Source organism: Macrobrachium rosenbergii, chromosome 21, assembly GCF_040412425.1.
Source record: "Macrobrachium rosenbergii isolate ZJJX-2024 chromosome 21, ASM4041242v1, whole genome shotgun sequence".
NCBI lineage: Eukaryota > Metazoa > Arthropoda > Malacostraca > Decapoda > Palaemonidae > Macrobrachium > Macrobrachium rosenbergii.
The window spans coordinates 34586537-34603854 of record NC_089761.1 but is presented as its reverse complement, the minus strand read 5'-3'; the positions used below and the strand labels follow the sequence as shown (position 1 = coordinate 34603854).

Sequence of the window (17318 nt, the reverse complement as noted above, 5' to 3'; positions counted from 1 at the left end):
AAAGAGACTTCTGTAAGAAAAGAACTTTTGGGGATTGGAAAGAAAAGTAATTTCGTGTTAGGCTTCATAAATTGCTGACTACTGACGAATATCTCAAAACAAAAAATAGCTGTAGCTGAGAGGTAGGACTGGCAATTTATGCTGAGTGCATTACGTCATCTGTAGTCTCTTATGAATGCTGTGATACTTTAAAAACTGACTAACAAGTAGGACTCCTGGAATTATTTGTGAAGGGATATATACGAGAATATTTGTCGTACGTAGAAATTAATTACGTCACAATGATTTGAAATACTGTACAGAAATGATTCCTGTCAATATGAATTAAAACAGTATATGCAAAAGAATCTTTGGATTACGCACATTGCTCACTGGTAAAATATAGTTTGATTATTATTCAGTCGAAGACGAGAAATTATATCAACGCGTCTGGAAATCGAAAAGTTTATATTCTTTGCAAATCCAGAATGAAGCGAAGTTTAATCCAGAAAAAGGGAGATTACCTGGAAACATCATTAATCCGACATCCGGGAAAACGAGTTACATTCCCCGAGAAAACTACATATGAAAATGAGAATTAAATATTTCAGTGAATAGCATATGTATTTGAAAACGTGACGAGACAAGGTTCAGGTTAGTAGCATGAATCGATAATGCAGAATGACGTCAGTGCTTAATCGGTTGGTTAGTGAATAATTATCATTACTTCCTCTAATATCCTGCATAATAGAGTAGTTACCTGACCTCTCTTATCCTCGAGAATATCAAAGAAGCAACTGAAAGATTACTGTCCCTCGTTTGGTGACATTTATATTTGTTTGTTGAATGATGTTTTTGTTTACTTATTTTGCATGCAAGATGCTCTAACTCTGGTCAAAAGGACAGCATATACAAGGATATTTTTTTACAGATATCAATAAAAAAAATTATGTATGAATTCCTTCCATCTATTTTTTATTTATTTGTCAAATTTGGAAGTTACTAAGTATCTGCTTTGTCTATGCCTTGACCACCACATCTCACTAGTTCTGTTTCTTAGTAATTCATTTAAGAAATTTCCACAAAAACTTTCCTCCTTAGTTTCACTACCTTAAAATGTATCCTTTGAAAATTCATTCTTCCTCTCCAGCCAATGGGGGAGGTCGTTGCAAAACCCCCAGCCAATGAGAGAAGCTAACAAAAGAAACACATTTTCTCCCTCGGTGGAGGCCCCTGATTGGCTAAGAAGAATTCTTTGCTTTCCTTAGAGGTCGTTTGACTAAGACATCTGTCATAACCCTTTGAGATTTCGTGGTGTTAACGATATTTCATGAGATAGAATCTAGTTTCTTGTGTAAAAATGAACTCCTGCAGGTAAGATTGCCGTGAGAAATTGAAGTTCAAATTTATTTTAACCATTAGTTATAATTGACGGAATAAGGTGATAGATTGTTGGAAAATATTAAGATATCCATAGTTGCAAGTGGTTTGTTGGTTTAGGTTAAACCGGTTTTATACTGTCATGAGTTCTGAAGAGGCCTGTTAGTTTGGGAAGGTTTAAGAGGCCTTATATCACCTGCGGATCGGCTTACCAAGAGAAGCTTGTGTGGTTGTTTTTAGGTGTTCAACGTTATAGTGAATTAAGTGTTCATAATTTGAGTATTAAACATTAAGGCTCTAGTCAGGTTCGTAAGGCGTTTTTCTCAAGCAGCTTTCTGCTCCCACGGAGTTTGTGGGATCAAAATTTAGTTTGTCAACGTTAGGAATTTCCTTGGATTTAAGAGTATTTTAGTAGGGCTAGACTCTGTATTACCTCGTGTTGGTTGTAATCCTTCGTGCTTCAGATTCCAGACGGGAATGTATCAACTCACGATTAAGAATAGTTTTTAGTAAACTTATGAACGTAATACTCCATCGTGCAGGTTTTTGCAATTAACGGTAGTCTAGGGAATTCACGACCATGACAATTAGCCTGAGCTTAACTATTTCTATGGATATTTATTAGGCCTGTACAGGTACACTGCAGCGTGCAGGTGTTATCGGTCAAAAACGAAAAACCACGAGTTTTTATCGAAGTCTGATTACGATAGTTTTGGGACACTGTTCAGCCATCTTATTGATAGTTGCAGAGCTTGATAGTTTTACGAGGCACAGAATTTGTAATAGATTGAATTGTATTGAGATTACAATATTGCTGGAGTCCAAAGTATAAATTTCTGTAGGTTTCTCTTTAGTCTGCATGGTATATAAAGTTTTCGAATACTTTAACCGTATAAATACCCATACTTTAGTCAGGGCCAACGAACGTTATGCCAAATAACGTTGCAGATCAGTTGCATATCATGCCGAAAGTTAAAATTAAAGGTCTTGGCGTCTAGTTTTAGGGTAAATTTAGGTAGAACTAAATTGTAATGTGAAGCAAATTAAAGTCACTTAGCGTTGTATAGAAGAGCTGTGGAGAAAACTGTATTGGCTTTGGAAAAATGGAATAGTTTATTAAGAGGCAACAAACTAGTGAAATTTTAACTACAAATCTAGAAATCATATACTGTAGTTTTAAACTGACGATACTGAAGGAGAATTTAATTTGTACTAGTGTCTGAATCGAACGGGAATCAGAACTGAAGAGTAATTTGTGGGTAAATATTCTAATCTTATTGAGTAACGTAAAGTGGTAAGCTTGTCAGACGTGGAGTGGTGTTAATCTGAAAATGAAATCTAAAAGGGAGAGGTTTGAGCCTAATGGAAGGTGAGCTAGGCAACATTAGCTGTCATAAGATCTTTTAAGTTTTTAGGGTAATATCTAAGGGCTACAAGTATTTCGAAAGGAAATAATAAGAATACTTTCAGGAACGATACCCATTCCGACAGTCCGGCTGAATTAATATCGTAGTATTTTACGTACGTCAAAAAATGCGCTTTACCATGTTATCGAGAATTCCTAGTCTTTTCTTGTCCGTTGATAGTCAGAATCAGAATTCCATTTAGCGCCTAAACGGTTTTTCTCAATCTTGGAAGTGGAATTAGTTAAGTCTTAAAACTGTAAACCCCATTATCCTTTAGGTTAAATGTAGTCTTGTAGGTATGTGGTTTGAGACTAGGTCAGCTTAGCCTAAAGTAAACAATGCTGAAACTGGGTGTGAAAGTGACCTCATGTGACCTCATGCACTGGATAATGAGCATCAGTGAGTGGGTATTGCGTACCCCAGTGTTAATCTGTGATGCTGGTTGGTGCAGATTAATAAACCGGCTTTATGCCAGCACGGGCACCTTGCCTCAGGGTGGCCCAGATGTATCGTAAAGTGTGGAAGGGAATAGGAAACCTGGTTTGGACCTCCGAACTCTTTCATACCAACCTTCTCATTGGAATGTTCTAATCTGTGGTTAAAAGGAATTAAGAGCAAAAATCAATGGTCTTTGTTTTTAGTAAAAGACTAAAAACTTTATATTGATTAGCTTTAACGGTATATTGTACTAGAATTAATAAGGTCCTTATTAGCAGGTGCAATATTAGGAGTCATAAAAATTCTTTGTATAAAAGAATGTATCGAGAATTCTAAGTTTTATATGGTTATCATTCTTGACTGATTTGCAGAAGTTATTTTGAAACCCTGGTAACCTTTTGCCTAAATTCCGTAGGCTAGTCAATTTGGCTTATAGTCGTAGGTCCTGAATTTCAATTTACCCCTATGAAATAAATAAGTTTTAAGCATTCTCTGTGCATTTCTATAGTTTGTGTAATTTGAATAAACCGAAGTTGGTTGTATACGTATCAACGGCAATAGACTAGTCTTAGAGAAAAGGTATGTGTTGAAATATATAGACGTATTATCAAAGCACTAATTTTTTCATCTTGTAACTGGTTCTTAGAGAGATTATAACCTTTATCTTTAAAGTTTAACTGCGTATTTATGCCTAATTATACGCACTTTCTCCAGTTTTGCCATATGAATGATAGTTGTATTTTAGTTACTTTTTTTTTTTGGCTTGGTGAGTCGTAAGCATCTGTGTATATCAATGAAAGTTTCTTTAAATACCCTAAATAATAAGTTCAGTGACTGGGGTCAGGTTGGCCTATTACCCGGCGAAATCATGACCCCTTATAGTCATCTGTTATTAGCTATATTTACGCACTTTAATATCTAAAATTTTTGTTGGTTTGTGGTGTGATTGTCCTGACAATTTGTGGTGTATAGGATGCTACATGTGGATTCCAGTCTTTGTTGGTTGGGACGAGTCGTGAGGACCATGCCAGGACTCCTAGACACTATTATCAAAAGGGCTTTCCCAGGAAAGGGACTCTTTTTAGCGAGCGTATGGCTAGTTTCGCGAAGCTGTTAAGCAAAGCGTATTCAGTTTAAACAGTTCAGGGTTTATGGCGTTAGATTTCATTATTTTCCAGTCGTAAATGTTATGAGTAATTAGGTTTATTCCTTTATTGTTAATTACGCTTTTAATTATCTGCATGCATATCCGGTTTCGTTAATTATACTGTTTTACTTTGCTGTGGGATTTTTCTTTAACGAACAAGTGAGTAGCTCGTTTTCAAGTCCATTTTTCGTTCTTACTGACCTTGAGGTCTAATAAATTCATATCCCTCTCCCCGCTTCCCCCTTGGCTGTTGCAAGTTCAAGTTAGGTCTTGAGTAGGATTTCGTGGACGAGGGTGGGGTGCCGAGACAGCAATGTGTAAAATAAAAGGTAAAAAATATTAACGAATTTTGGTGATCGTAAAATTGAACATTACTCCTTCATCTTTGTCTTAAAAAGTATGTTTTTTTCAGGGTTGAGCCACCCAAGGAATAGAGGTCAGGCCGTTTTACAGAATGGAAGACACTGTTCTAAGGAGTATGACTTGGTGCTGGCAAAAGGCCAATTTGGTCGAGCAAGGTGACTTACCAACCGGAAATACTCACTGTTGACTCCAACTTAACATGGGTGAGTAAAATAACTGTTGAGGTTATAGTTGTACCAGTGTTGTGCAATTTGAGAGATCTGCATTTAGCATGTTTCTTTGTCCTTAATTTTTGCAAGGTATTATGACAGTCTTGACTGCTAGCTATCGTAACTGTCTCAGTAACGTATTTGTTTCCTTCCAGATAAAGTTCGGCGTGAGAGGGAATGTCAGAAGGAGACATTTTCACGTCTCAAGACTAAGTTATTTTTAAACATGGCTTCAGAGTTCGCCTAGTCTACACACACCTTCAGCATTTCTTCATAATGTTAAGTCAGCAACGCGTGATGCTTCTGGATTCTCGCCAAAAGTCGATTCGTGGAACTTTTTAGTTCACTTCCAGTTGCCTTCATCAGTGTTCCCTGGGACTTCCATTTCAAGCCTGAAGGTGAGTTTGATCTTGCTGTCTAATGGTTTTGGTTTTGGATGGATGGTGTGTTACTGTCTGGGGGAAGGGTTGGGGAACCCATGTTGGGGGCTTTAAGGTGGGAATGCCTGCTGGCTTTAATTTAAAAAATCCTGATTATTAACTCAGTGGAATGTTTAAGGTTCAAATACCCTTTAATTTTGAGTTACGCTATTGTATACCTTCATTTTCAGATGTGAGTTCCAGACTTGAATATCCACTAATTTTGTCAGCTATAGCGACCACCGTTTTCTGAAATTTGAAGTTGTACCGGGATTTTTTTATGAGTGCGCGAATGTCTTGTTTCTTCGAACAGTGAATAAGTGTGAACAATCCAGTATTTTATCAAATGTGTAATTTTCTTAATCATCTATTGAACTTTTGTTCTGAGTCAACTAACTGTAATTCATTCATAATACAAAAGTTTTCTTTTACAACTTAATTGTGAAATTAGTCACTGAAAATTAAAATTCTTTGTTTAGAAAGTTGAAGTTTCTCTTTTCAATTTCTAGTCGTAAAAGTTAAAAGCCATTCCTTAAATGCAAAGAAATATGTTTTCTTGTAAAATTAAGTTTGTTTAAAAAAACATTCCAATAACTATAACCTTTTGATTACAGATCTCGACCAAAGTGAACCAACGTAAGACCCAAGCCACTGAAAGAGGATTCAGCAAGTTGTAGCAACAGCAGTTGGTCGAAGCCACTTCAAACCCAAGCCACTGAAAGAAGATTCGGACGAGTTACAGCAACATAAATTTGTCGACTGATCTGTTCATTCAGAAACGGAGAGAAGCCACCATTCCTCCTTGCGTGCCATTCTCAGCCTCTACTCTTCGCTACTCCTGGGGAACTAGTAAAATTGTCAACTGGCAGAATTGTCCTGAAGATGAAAGATCCTTTTCGTTACACAGTAAGCCGAGGGTTGTTGTTGGATTACCATCGTTAAAGTCTGCTCTGCTATGTTGAGTTTGATGGGCATTTATGCAAAGTTTTCAAAATTGTTTATGGCTTATGGTTCTGTTATTGTTAGGATGCTAAATCTTGATAGGTTAGAAATCTGATATGAAGAGAATGAGGACTAGTCTAACATTGCCTTAAAACAGTCTGATACATGACTAGAATTAATCATCTTTATATAGGTTAATCCGAGGATCTTATAAGAATGAAGACTAGAATGTTCTATATTTAAAATTGTCTGACTAGAATCGTTTAAAAATCTTAACTGACAGAAATGAGCCATGATTCTTAGCTTCGCTTAGCATTTTATTGCATAAGTGTTTATATATTAGATAATTTAGATAATTTAAAGTAGCCGAAAGAAATTATACCGTGGTTTACGCAAACTTGAAGTTGAATATGGTCTAGACTGGCTAGGGTATAGGATAGTAGGATGTTAAATTCTTAGACGGGAAAAATATTGAGACGAACATATCTTATGCACATTTTAATACATAATGTCTGAGATGTTTGTACTGCAAAAGCTGTTTGAAGTAGATGCTTGTATGAAATGTTACCTGATAACATTGGTCATAATCTCCATTTACAAAGTATTGTCAAACTGGTAAAAACCAAATGTTACCATCAAAGGTCGAAGGATCAAGGTCTCGAAGATTACACTCCTGGAAGGTTTTGAGTTAATTTTCCAATCTCTAGTGATTCATTTTCAATAGGTTGTTGGTTTGTCTTAAGTTCCTTCTTAATTTGCATAGTGTACCATTTGAATGGCCACGACAGAAATCCTTAATTCATTCTATAAAGTGGTCAGATAGTTGTGGAAAGTTGGTGTGGTCTTTGAAAGTGTTAAGGGCTATGAATGAAATTTCTGAGAATTTGTATGGTTAAAGATTTTGTAGTCCATTTTAAGTGGAATAGTTTTGTTTCCTGTAAAGTCTTCGACTGAATACAAAGGTAAACTTAGTTTGTGTTTTTCCTACCCCTGAAGCTGTATTTTTCAAGGTTTTCTGAGATGTCAAACTGTGAAATGGTTTAATTTTAACTCTCAGCATAAAGATGCAGCTGATTTATATGAATTTAGTTACTTGGAATTCCTGAAGCTGTTGGTTTGATATAATGGGTTGTCGTTTCTTGTCGGGAATGTAAATTTTTGCAGGGTCCTGTCGTTTGTGTTTTTGACGTCTGAGTTTTGTGAAGCTTACTTGCGTGATAGCTCTCAACACTTTCAGCCTATTGTGCATTTCAGCTCAGTGTCTTAACAGATATCCGTCGATAAAATCTTTACAAAGCATCGGATATGGATCGTACTTTGGAAATGTTTTCAGAATCTGCACAAGGTTCGTTTTCACAGCTGCTGGGTTTTGGTCATCTGGACTTCAAGCTGAAATGCTTAGTCTGCCTGTCTTAGTGGTCTTAAATGAATATTCAGTCTTTCAATCTTCAGTGGAAGCAAGAAAATGAGGTAGAAATGATCCATCTAAGGTTTAATACAGCTTCTGATGAACAATCTGATTGGAATACTCTTAAAGTACAGGTCTGAGTGCAGAGGGGGCTTAAACTTCTGAAGTTGGTGCATAGGTATAGTGTGAAAATGGTGGTTAGCTGTGTGGTAAAGGCGTCATGGTTCAAATATGGAGTTTGTATTACGAGTTTAGGGGCAACTTCCTAGTGTTGAGTGTTGACTGAAACACTGTTGGCACAGTGGTGTTGACTGGGGCTGTCCAAGAGATTTTTTCTTTAACTATTGCAAGTTTAGGAGATGACACTACAGTGGTTATAATTTCAAATTTCCCATTATTCAAAAATTTTCCTGTGTTCAAGTCTGGTTATGAAATTTAGTTGTAAGATTAGGGGTAGGTTTTAAATTCAGAAACTTTGGTTTTCTGAATTTAATTTTTTTTTCTGGAATCAAAACTGCTAGTCTTAAGCAATTTAGATTTCAATTCTTGTAATTGTGGATTTTTCATGCTTTCAGCTGTAGTTGAAAGCAAGATAGAACTACTCATGATTTTTTCTTTAGATAATTCCATTGTTGAATTAGTTGAATGTTCAGTGGTTCTCTCTTATGCTGAAGGAACTGATTTGTTGTTGTTGAATTAGTTGAATGTTCAGTGGTTTTATCCCTTGAACATTAGTTAAGTCATTTTTGTTTCAATGCACTGAATGCTATGCTTCAAAATTGATGCAAAGGGTTTCTCTTAATGTTCTGTGATTGTCTTTATATCGAAATATAAGTTGTAAGTTAATAGGAATCTGTTCTAAGGGTTTTCTCCATTCTCTCAATTTTCGCATGGTGAGAATTTATAGTTCATGAATTATCTAAAATTTGCTCTATACTTTAATTTGCTTTTTTCAAACGTAAGTTTTCTGTCATTCCCTCAAGCTCACCTGGAGTTAATCTTCTGGAATAGAGTGGAACTGGAATCAAATTTACTGGCAACATCTTTGTAAATGGAGACAGACCTTAAAATCTTTAAATTTTGTATGGGCAGAGGGGTTAACATGTTAAACTTAGTAATTTAGGTCAGTGTTTTTAGTAATTTAGGTCAGTGTTTTTAGCATTGAAATTTTTATCAATAGGCGAAAATCCATAGAGAATTTAGGTCTGTTTTTAGCATTGAAATTTTTATCAATAGACAAATCCATAGAGAATTTTAAAGTAACATAATATTGATATTCGAGGTTAGCAGTATTTCGTTTTTACTGCAGGTTGAGAGGCTGTGCCCACAAAGTTTAGGGTTTTTGGTTAAAAACTATATAAATCTAGGTTTTATCTAATATTTTTAAGAGTCAAAAGCTTTTGTTTTTAATCAGTTTGGATAAATATTTTGACTCAAAAGTGAAAGCTTCTAAAATTATGTTTTTAAAGCATGATCATTTTGAAGAGTTTTAAACCAAAAGATTGTTGAAGAGAAAAAGATTAGTTGAAACTTTTTTTTATAGTAAAAGACTAAATTTTGGTTTTACTCTTTTTTTTTATATTTTTCAAATCACTTTGAGAAAGCTTTTTTGGTTAAATTTTAACGATACTTTTTAAATCAGTTTGTAAATTTTGATAGTGTTTAGATTCGGTCATTTTTAAGCTAGGTCTTGTTTCGATTTTCATATAGAGGGGCTTTGCTTACACTACTAAGTTGTTTTTGATCAGTAGGTGTTTAAAGTAAGCTCTCCTCACTGAATTTTGGAGTTAAACTGATCCACGTAGTCATTGCCTGGTTCATTGCGTTCTTTAGCTTATGTAACTGCATTCTAAACGTTTTGGTTCAAATATAGCCTTTTCAGTTATGACAGGTATATCTTACAGGTTCAGAGACTGTCTAGTGAAGTGGGGTTTTTTTGTGGTTTTAGTAAATTCTTGCATAAATGTCTTATTTCAACTGAGTGTGGCAGAGAGGCTTTTATATAATATATCCATCTGGTTAAATCAACAATGACCTTCGGCTGTGTAAAATAAAAGGCCTTTTGCCCTGCTTTGGGACAATTTGTCCAGTTTGATTTTATTACTCCAGGAGAGAGAAGTAAAGCTGAGAGGAAGGATAGCGGCTTTTCTCCGTTTCGTGAACAGACTACCCGGTTTAATATAGTCTTGGAGAATTTAGAAATGTAAATGTATACGGAACTGGAATAAAACAGTATACGGAACTGGAATAAAACAGTATATATGAATAGGTTATATATATTTATAACACCTTCAAACAAAATTGCATGTACTCCCGCAATATTATGGCACCCCCCTTCCTTTCCCATGGTCGTTCTCTTACTTTTTATATATAGCTTTCAATGATACATCTTTGTTCTTTTTGGTCTTCATTTCTGACATAGTAGTTGTTCTCTTCTCACTGCTGCCAAATCCTCTCCTGATGCATTTCCTTGTTCTTTGCTGCTCTTCTCTGATGCATGCCTAGTCTCTCTGCTGCCAAGTCATTCTCTTCTTGATGCATTTCTTGAATGTCCACAAGTCTCTTCTCAATTTCTTGTTCTCTCTGCTGCCCCATTCTTCTCTTGATACATGAATGAATCTACTGTCCACTGCTGACTTCTGACCGCTTCACTACGTTGATCTCAACCTTCCGTTTCTTAACGTATTGGTACGGTTCGCCTACTGCTGCGTTTCTGGGTACTTGGCTGAAGTGCTGTTAGCATTTTCTTTATAGGTGGTGATGAACTCCTCCCTGGTGCCTTCTATTTCATCTGCTGCCACTAGGCGTCCTGTGAGCATCCATACTACAGGCGCCTCTGCTTGACTCCCCCTCTTAAAAGTGGTGCATCTTCATTCTTCCTCAGCCAGTCTGGAACCTGCATACTTCATCTGGCTGCTGAAGTATGGCTACCCTCTCTTGTCTTGGTGGCACACTGGCCAACGTCATTCCCTTCTCGAGCCTGCCTTAAAATCTTCCATCTTCGGTTAATATTCTGCCATTTTCATCCGATTTCTATCATTAGATCAACAAGTGTCTTGGGCAGTCTAGTAGAAGTTCTATTCAGCCACCCATAACCATTTTCTACGCTAGTCTTCCTTCAACAGACATTTTTCTCAGGATCCTTCGCCCATTCACCTATCAGTAAAGGCCGTAACTTTCTTCTATGCTCGACGTTGTGTATGAACTTCCCAGATACTCAACTCCTGAAAAAAGGGAAAAATACCATGAACTTGAAAAAAGAAAAAAAACTTGAACAAGTTGAAAAAGAAAAATACAACAAACTTGAAAAAAGGAAAAATACTATGAACAAACTTGAAAAAGTGTTTAAAAACTTTAAATGCAAAAAACTGGTTCTTGAATAAACATAAAATGGAACAAGTCTTTTATTTTAAACTTAAAAATGGAAGTGTTGGAAAAAAGAAAAATGGAACTGGTTCTTGAAAATAAACGAAAAATGGAACTGGTTCTTGGAAATAAAAGAAAAATGGAACTGGTTCTTGGAAATAAACTTAAAATGGAACTGGTTCTTGTTAATCAAAAACTACATTAAAAAAATGTTTGATAGTTTGTGATTGAACTACCCTTTTTAAGAAATTATACCGACAATCTATAATCTATATATATAATGATAATTTCCCACATTTTATAAATCACTCATGGACAAGAAACTTGCACTTATTTTAACCTACCCAACTTTGGAGATTCTTGTACTAATCAGTTATTTAAAGTTAAATATCAAAAACCAATCAAAACAATTTATACCATATTTTATAAAACTCGTGAATTTACGCTTACGGACATGAAACGAACTTATTTTAACCTAGGCAAATTTAGAGCTTTTAGTATATTAGTTTAAATTAAAGCTTTTGTCAAATAACTTTATCAAAACTGAGCAAATGGTTCAAAATCTATGTAATCCACAAAGATTCACTTACATTATACACTGCAAATAGTTCCTTTCAACGTTGCTGTACGATGACAGTTCAACCTCCAAATGAAATTTCTTTAAAACAGAAGTTTCTCTCCCGTCTGACTTCCGCAACGAAAACCTGCAAGTAATCAGATGTTGAAATAACAGATTGAAACTATAAACCTATCTGACCCTAACCAAAATTTCTATAAAACATTTGCCAAACTTCATCAGACTTTGTTCAACTGAAATGCTTGGCATAATTATAAAAATTTCTGTGTACAAAAATAATGCTTTAACGAAATATGCACAAGGTAATATGCTTTGCAAAAGCTTGTGGTACCATTCCTTAACTGAGGGCTTACCTTCTCTCTAGACAGACCATGATAGTCTGCTAACTGGCAGCATGGGTTAAATAAGTACAGTAATCCATCTGCTGATACTTAAGCAGGCAGGCTCAATCCAGTAAGCTGGCCTCTTTAATAGTCATGATACAGAACCTCTAGTAAAAGTATTCTGGGATTCACACACTCCAGGATGCTGTGTCTCCTCTTCTTCGCTATTGCATTCTGACAGTATAAATTTGTTCCGTTGGACCCCCGCCATTACCTCTTGCACTCGGAATTCAAACTGGTTTCTTTACGCCCTTCTGCCATTATCTCTGGTATTTACAGTGGCCTCTCTCTTACCCATCATCCTTCAAGCTGCTCTGGGGTCACCCTTCAAGCTGCTCTGGGGTCACCCTTCAAGCTGCTCTGGGGTCACCAACAGTATGTAGTTTCTTTTCCACGGGTCTTTCTTGACAGAACTCTGGCAACGTTCTTCATCTTCCAACCTCATCGATAGGACTAGTTTCCAGTTAATTCTCTCATTAGTACATGCTGCAAGGGAAATTTAAACACTTTAGATATTTCTTACTACTTTATCAGATGGCTCAAGAAAATTGAAATTATTACTATGTTTTCTACCTTATGTGAACTCAAATCATCTGTATAGATGTGTTTAAAGAATGAACTTTCTCAAAGTGGTTTAGAATATGCAAGTAGTTTAAATGCACTGCTAGCTAAACCTTATTAGTCTTACATTAGATGCAAGAAAGCTAAGATTTCCCAGACATTTCATAATGCAACTGACGGACTGATACAGGATTAACATTTTTTAACCCAGTTGAAATTTAACTGCTCATTTAATGCAGCTTTGTTCGTCTATATAGCAAATATTGATTAGGGTCATTTTAAATAACTGAAGATCTTGACAAATGTTAATTAGATCCTATTTCTTAAAGAAGTCGATTTAGCCTCAAAAAACTTTACTGATGTAGGTTCCTATCACTTGGTTCCCATGAAAACTATGAAACTATATTTAAAGAAATTTTACCTTTTATGTTGGGAGATGTTTTAGTTTTTCCTAACATTTACATGAATTGAGGGAACATCTAGTTGAAATTTAATTTCCTTGGGACTGTCAGAGAGTTGAATTGTACTTCACATATTATTTACAGTAAAACTTTCCTGTCATTTTGTCAGCAAGTTTAGTTAACCAACATGGAGTGCAAATTTTGATCCATTCAAAAAAAGCAGGATACCACATACATTTGTGGGGATTATTAGCTTAACTACTGAACACACTTTGTTCACAAACACAACTTTGTAAGCATTATAAAACCAAAACTAAAGGGATTTTAAAGTAGGTAATTAGAAAAATTATTTCATAAATTGTTCGAGAAGGAAAGGACGCTGATTTTGTCAAAGTTTGTGGTGCAAAATGATAAATTCTGTTCATGATCAAGACCAGTATCTTTTATATTACTCGTACCGCCGCCTCTCTACTGACACTTTTGAATCAAAAGTAAGATTACAGCCTTAAGTTCTTGCTGCATAATTACTGTAATTTATTTTCAGATTAAAATAAGTTATGATAATGGGAGATATATAATAAATAACAGTTGTGTAGCAAAAGACCCTGGACCTTAATTTTTTTCAAAAGTCAGATTGTATCTTATGTTTTTCAAAAGTTACTGTGTTAATTTTTTTCAAAAGTCAGATTGTATCTTATGTTTTTCAAAAGTTACTGTATTAATTTTTTCAAAAAGTCAGATTGTATCCTATGTTTTCAAAAGTCAGACTGTATCCTAAGTTCTTGCTTCCATAGTCAGTTATAAAACGCATTTTAAAATTAAAATAAATTTCTTATAAATTGATGTCTATGATAATGTTAGATGTTAATAGTTATAATAAACACAGTTGAACAGTACACCAAAAGCAGGTTCTTAATTGGTTCTACAAAGCATAGCACACACTGCAACAAACTGCAACACATTTTAGACAACACTTACCTCAAAGTTTATTGTACAACCTTGCACCACAACTAAAAAGTGTGTTCATTCACTATTTAAAAAACCTAAAATATAACTAATAACAGTATAGCCTAAGGATCCAATTTCGTAGAAGCTGTAAACTATCATTTGTCTAATTTTTCCAAACTGCACACTTCATCAAACAGTGAGGACTTCCGTCATCTCTGTACTGGCAATATTGTACATCAGCAGTATGGTACCACTGCTTTGACAGCCTTTGTATTAAATGCAAATTCTTTCAGGCATGTCCCAACATTTACCAAGGTGCTGACTCAGTGACAACACCACTTAAAACACAGTCAACCAAATCTTGCTTCTTAATAGCCTAAACAAGCTATTTCAAATGAACCGATTTCAACATTTCTCACCTATTTCAAAATCAGCATTCTAGTTCTTAGCATTTTACTAGTTACAGTACAGTCTCCAATCTGTAAACCGCCAATTTAGCATCAACTTCTAGCAGACCATTTCAACGTACTGATAATCAGAAAACTTTGGTGACATCCTAAAGGCAGGAAATGCAGAGAAAATACCAATACCTTGAGTATATTCTAGTAAGACAACATTTCAACCATCAATTCAGCTTAAACCCAACCGGGATTACCAAAAGCATTTTGCTAAAACAAATGCTCATTAAGGTTGCAATACTATACAACTCTCAGTAGCCCACGGTCCATTTCACTAAAGGCTTACAGAAATTTATTTCGGGTTATGTTCCACAAGTAGTAATTCAAATTTTCCACAAACCCATCCATTTAAAATGTGAGCTTTCATTAAAAACTATTCAGTATCTCGTAAAATTAATTTTCTCTGTCTCTAAAGAAGGAATATTTTTTGCCTTATCCAGTGTATTACTTGCAGGAAATCATGTTCCTTAAGACCTAACAATACCATCCAAGTGTTAGTAAAATAAAGACATTGACAAGCCTTTGTAAGAAAGAGCCCAGTTATTTTTCGATAGACTCCAGCCGCCTCCCACATTGTAATTTATATATATTTTTCTTGGGTAAAACAAAAAAAATTCCTTCTCAATACATAACCTTTGCAAGTGCTTAATAACGGAGAAATTTAATCAAATTACGACTTAAAAAGTCAGACAATACCGGGCCCCCACCCCACTCCATAGCTAATAAGGCAAAATTGTAACCAGTAAACACCTACTGTAGATTAAGTTAGGTTGATATTTTAAGGTACTTTTAGTGCAGTGTCATTTCCCAGCCATTTTTCGCATGAAAAACCCAAAATGGTTTTTCATGCAAAAATGGCTGTCTGGAGTTTTCAGAAAAATTACTAAGAACCCATTCTCACTGTAGTTACAAACGAAACCCAGTAACGTCAGTATCTTCATTTCGAAAAATTTGAACTTGAAAACTTTCTGGAATTACCAATTTCATCACAACCTTCCCATTAAAATTATTTTTTCCATTATAAACTCTATGAACGTGAACAATTAACCCTTTTGCTCTCTGCAGCTGCCAATGTTCACCAGAGTTCTATTCACAACTAGCTATGTACTTTATTAGGGTTGTAACTTACTTTGCTAAACCCATTCCATGTTTAGTAAACCGTATAACTATTCAAAATTCCGTTTGCATTTTATTAAATCTAGAATTACGAATTTTAACTTAAAAATAATTTCAAGACTTAAAAACTGAATACGTAACAGAGGTGTCATCCAATAAAACCAGAACTAAAACCAACACAAATGAATACTGGTAAAAAAAAGTTTTTTAAACATTACCATAGCCCAAATCTGCCTATTTTGTTGAATCCAAGTCATAGTTACTTTGCAAAAGAGGGATGTTTAGCTGCAACTACCAAAAATTCTAGAATCTGTCTGGGAATGGGGTTTTTTCCTTTTAAAATATTCAACTGGGTATTTCTTTCTCCCATATCTGTATTAAATACCATGCACTGGCATAATGGAGGTTAGGCCTACCATTCTTGAGTAATTAAACATTGACACTGGAATATGCAGCTCAGCTTTCTTGACACTTTTGTCCCCAGGTTAACTATCTTTAGTTATGGACCATTCAGATTTACTCAGACCTCCCTGACATAATTTCATCTACTTCAGCAATGTCCAGTCCACCAATTGCTGGCAAATTCTGTAAGTAATTTTCCAGTACTTCTGAGCAATCAGATAACCAACTGGCGACTGTTTATCGTAACTAGTACCTGTAGTTTCTAACTAAAATTTTACCTTTAAAAGGTGACAAGGAATTTCCCAGGCATACTTTCCTAAAAACTTGTCCTAAAAGCCATTAAGGTAAAATTACGTGCACAGCAATTCGCTCAGTTAGGAGCCAACACTGAATGGTTAAAAGTCCATTGGTTCCACTGAGTAAGTAAATTCTAGCAGCCTCATTATTATGCGTGCTATGTCGTCCCACAATACTAGAGCAACATTTACGAAAGGAAACCACTGACGAATTGAAAACTGGCAAATGTACACCTGAGATAATGGAGTCCACTGGTAAAAAAATGCTAAAAATAGCAAAAGCCCACACCACCTTTGGTAAGCGTAGAGCAGAATCTCGTCGAAATATCTTGTGAATGTACAATATTTAGGCTAAGAACAGCCGGAGTTCAGAGACGTACTCTGAGGTAAAATCAGCTGTGAATTCTGAAAAATTGCTCAGTCTTCCTCCAAAACCATTTATTACCTTAACTTGCTTTGAATACTGTAGGATAATTCACACACCAGTGCCTACCTACTAAACCTAATTCACTATCATGATCAACTGAAAACACTATCACTTCCACTGGTAAACATTCATAAAATCTCAAGTCAAAAAGTGATCTGGAATTTGGGCTAAAAGTAACACATTACCATAATTTCAGCAGGTTCTGTACCTTAATGTAGCTTACCAAGAGCGATTATGATGAGTAAAAACTCAAGTGGGTTAAAGTTAATCTTTCAGCCCAAAACTGCCACATTGATAAAGGGTTCATTTTGTGAATATCAGAACGTATGCCTATCTCCACAGCTTAAATCAAGCACAAGACTCTTTACCCTAGACTATATTTTAATATTTCAGTTATAAACACGAATTAAACCAAACATGTTTTAGGGTACTGCCCGAGTTGAAATGTATAGGCTAGGATAGATTGTTTGATTTAGCTAGGTTATTGGTGCAGTATAAACCCCAAATTTAAATGTAGAATCTACTGGTCACTTTTTACTATACATCTGTAGTATATATTAACCACAAAGCCATCTTAACTTCTTTATTTCTTCTCATTTTGAAACGCTAGTCACTACGAAGCCTAGGAGCAACTTCTTTACTGAATGATAAACGTTAAACTTTCTACACAATCACAATATTAGGCCTATGCT

The 17318-nt window shown here is 35.3% G+C and overlaps 2 long non-coding RNA genes across 2 annotated transcripts; one reads left to right on the top strand and one right to left on the bottom strand.

Annotated features, from left to right (window-relative positions):
• Positions 1-1269: 1269 nt before the first annotated feature.
• Positions 1270-7587, top strand: LOC136849913 (uncharacterized). Its single transcript, XR_010856464.1, has 4 exons — positions 1270-1353; positions 4763-4916; positions 5078-5320; positions 5956-7587. It is a non-coding gene; the product is annotated as an uncharacterized lncRNA (long non-coding RNA).
• Positions 7588-10320: 2733 nt separating this feature from the next.
• On the bottom strand, positions 10321-12499 carry LOC136849583 (uncharacterized). Its single transcript, XR_010856323.1, has 3 exons — positions 11988-12499; positions 11648-11761; positions 10321-10915 (listed from the first exon to the last, which is right to left on the bottom strand). It is a non-coding gene; the product is annotated as an uncharacterized lncRNA (long non-coding RNA).
• Positions 12500-17318: the final 4819 nt, after the last annotated feature.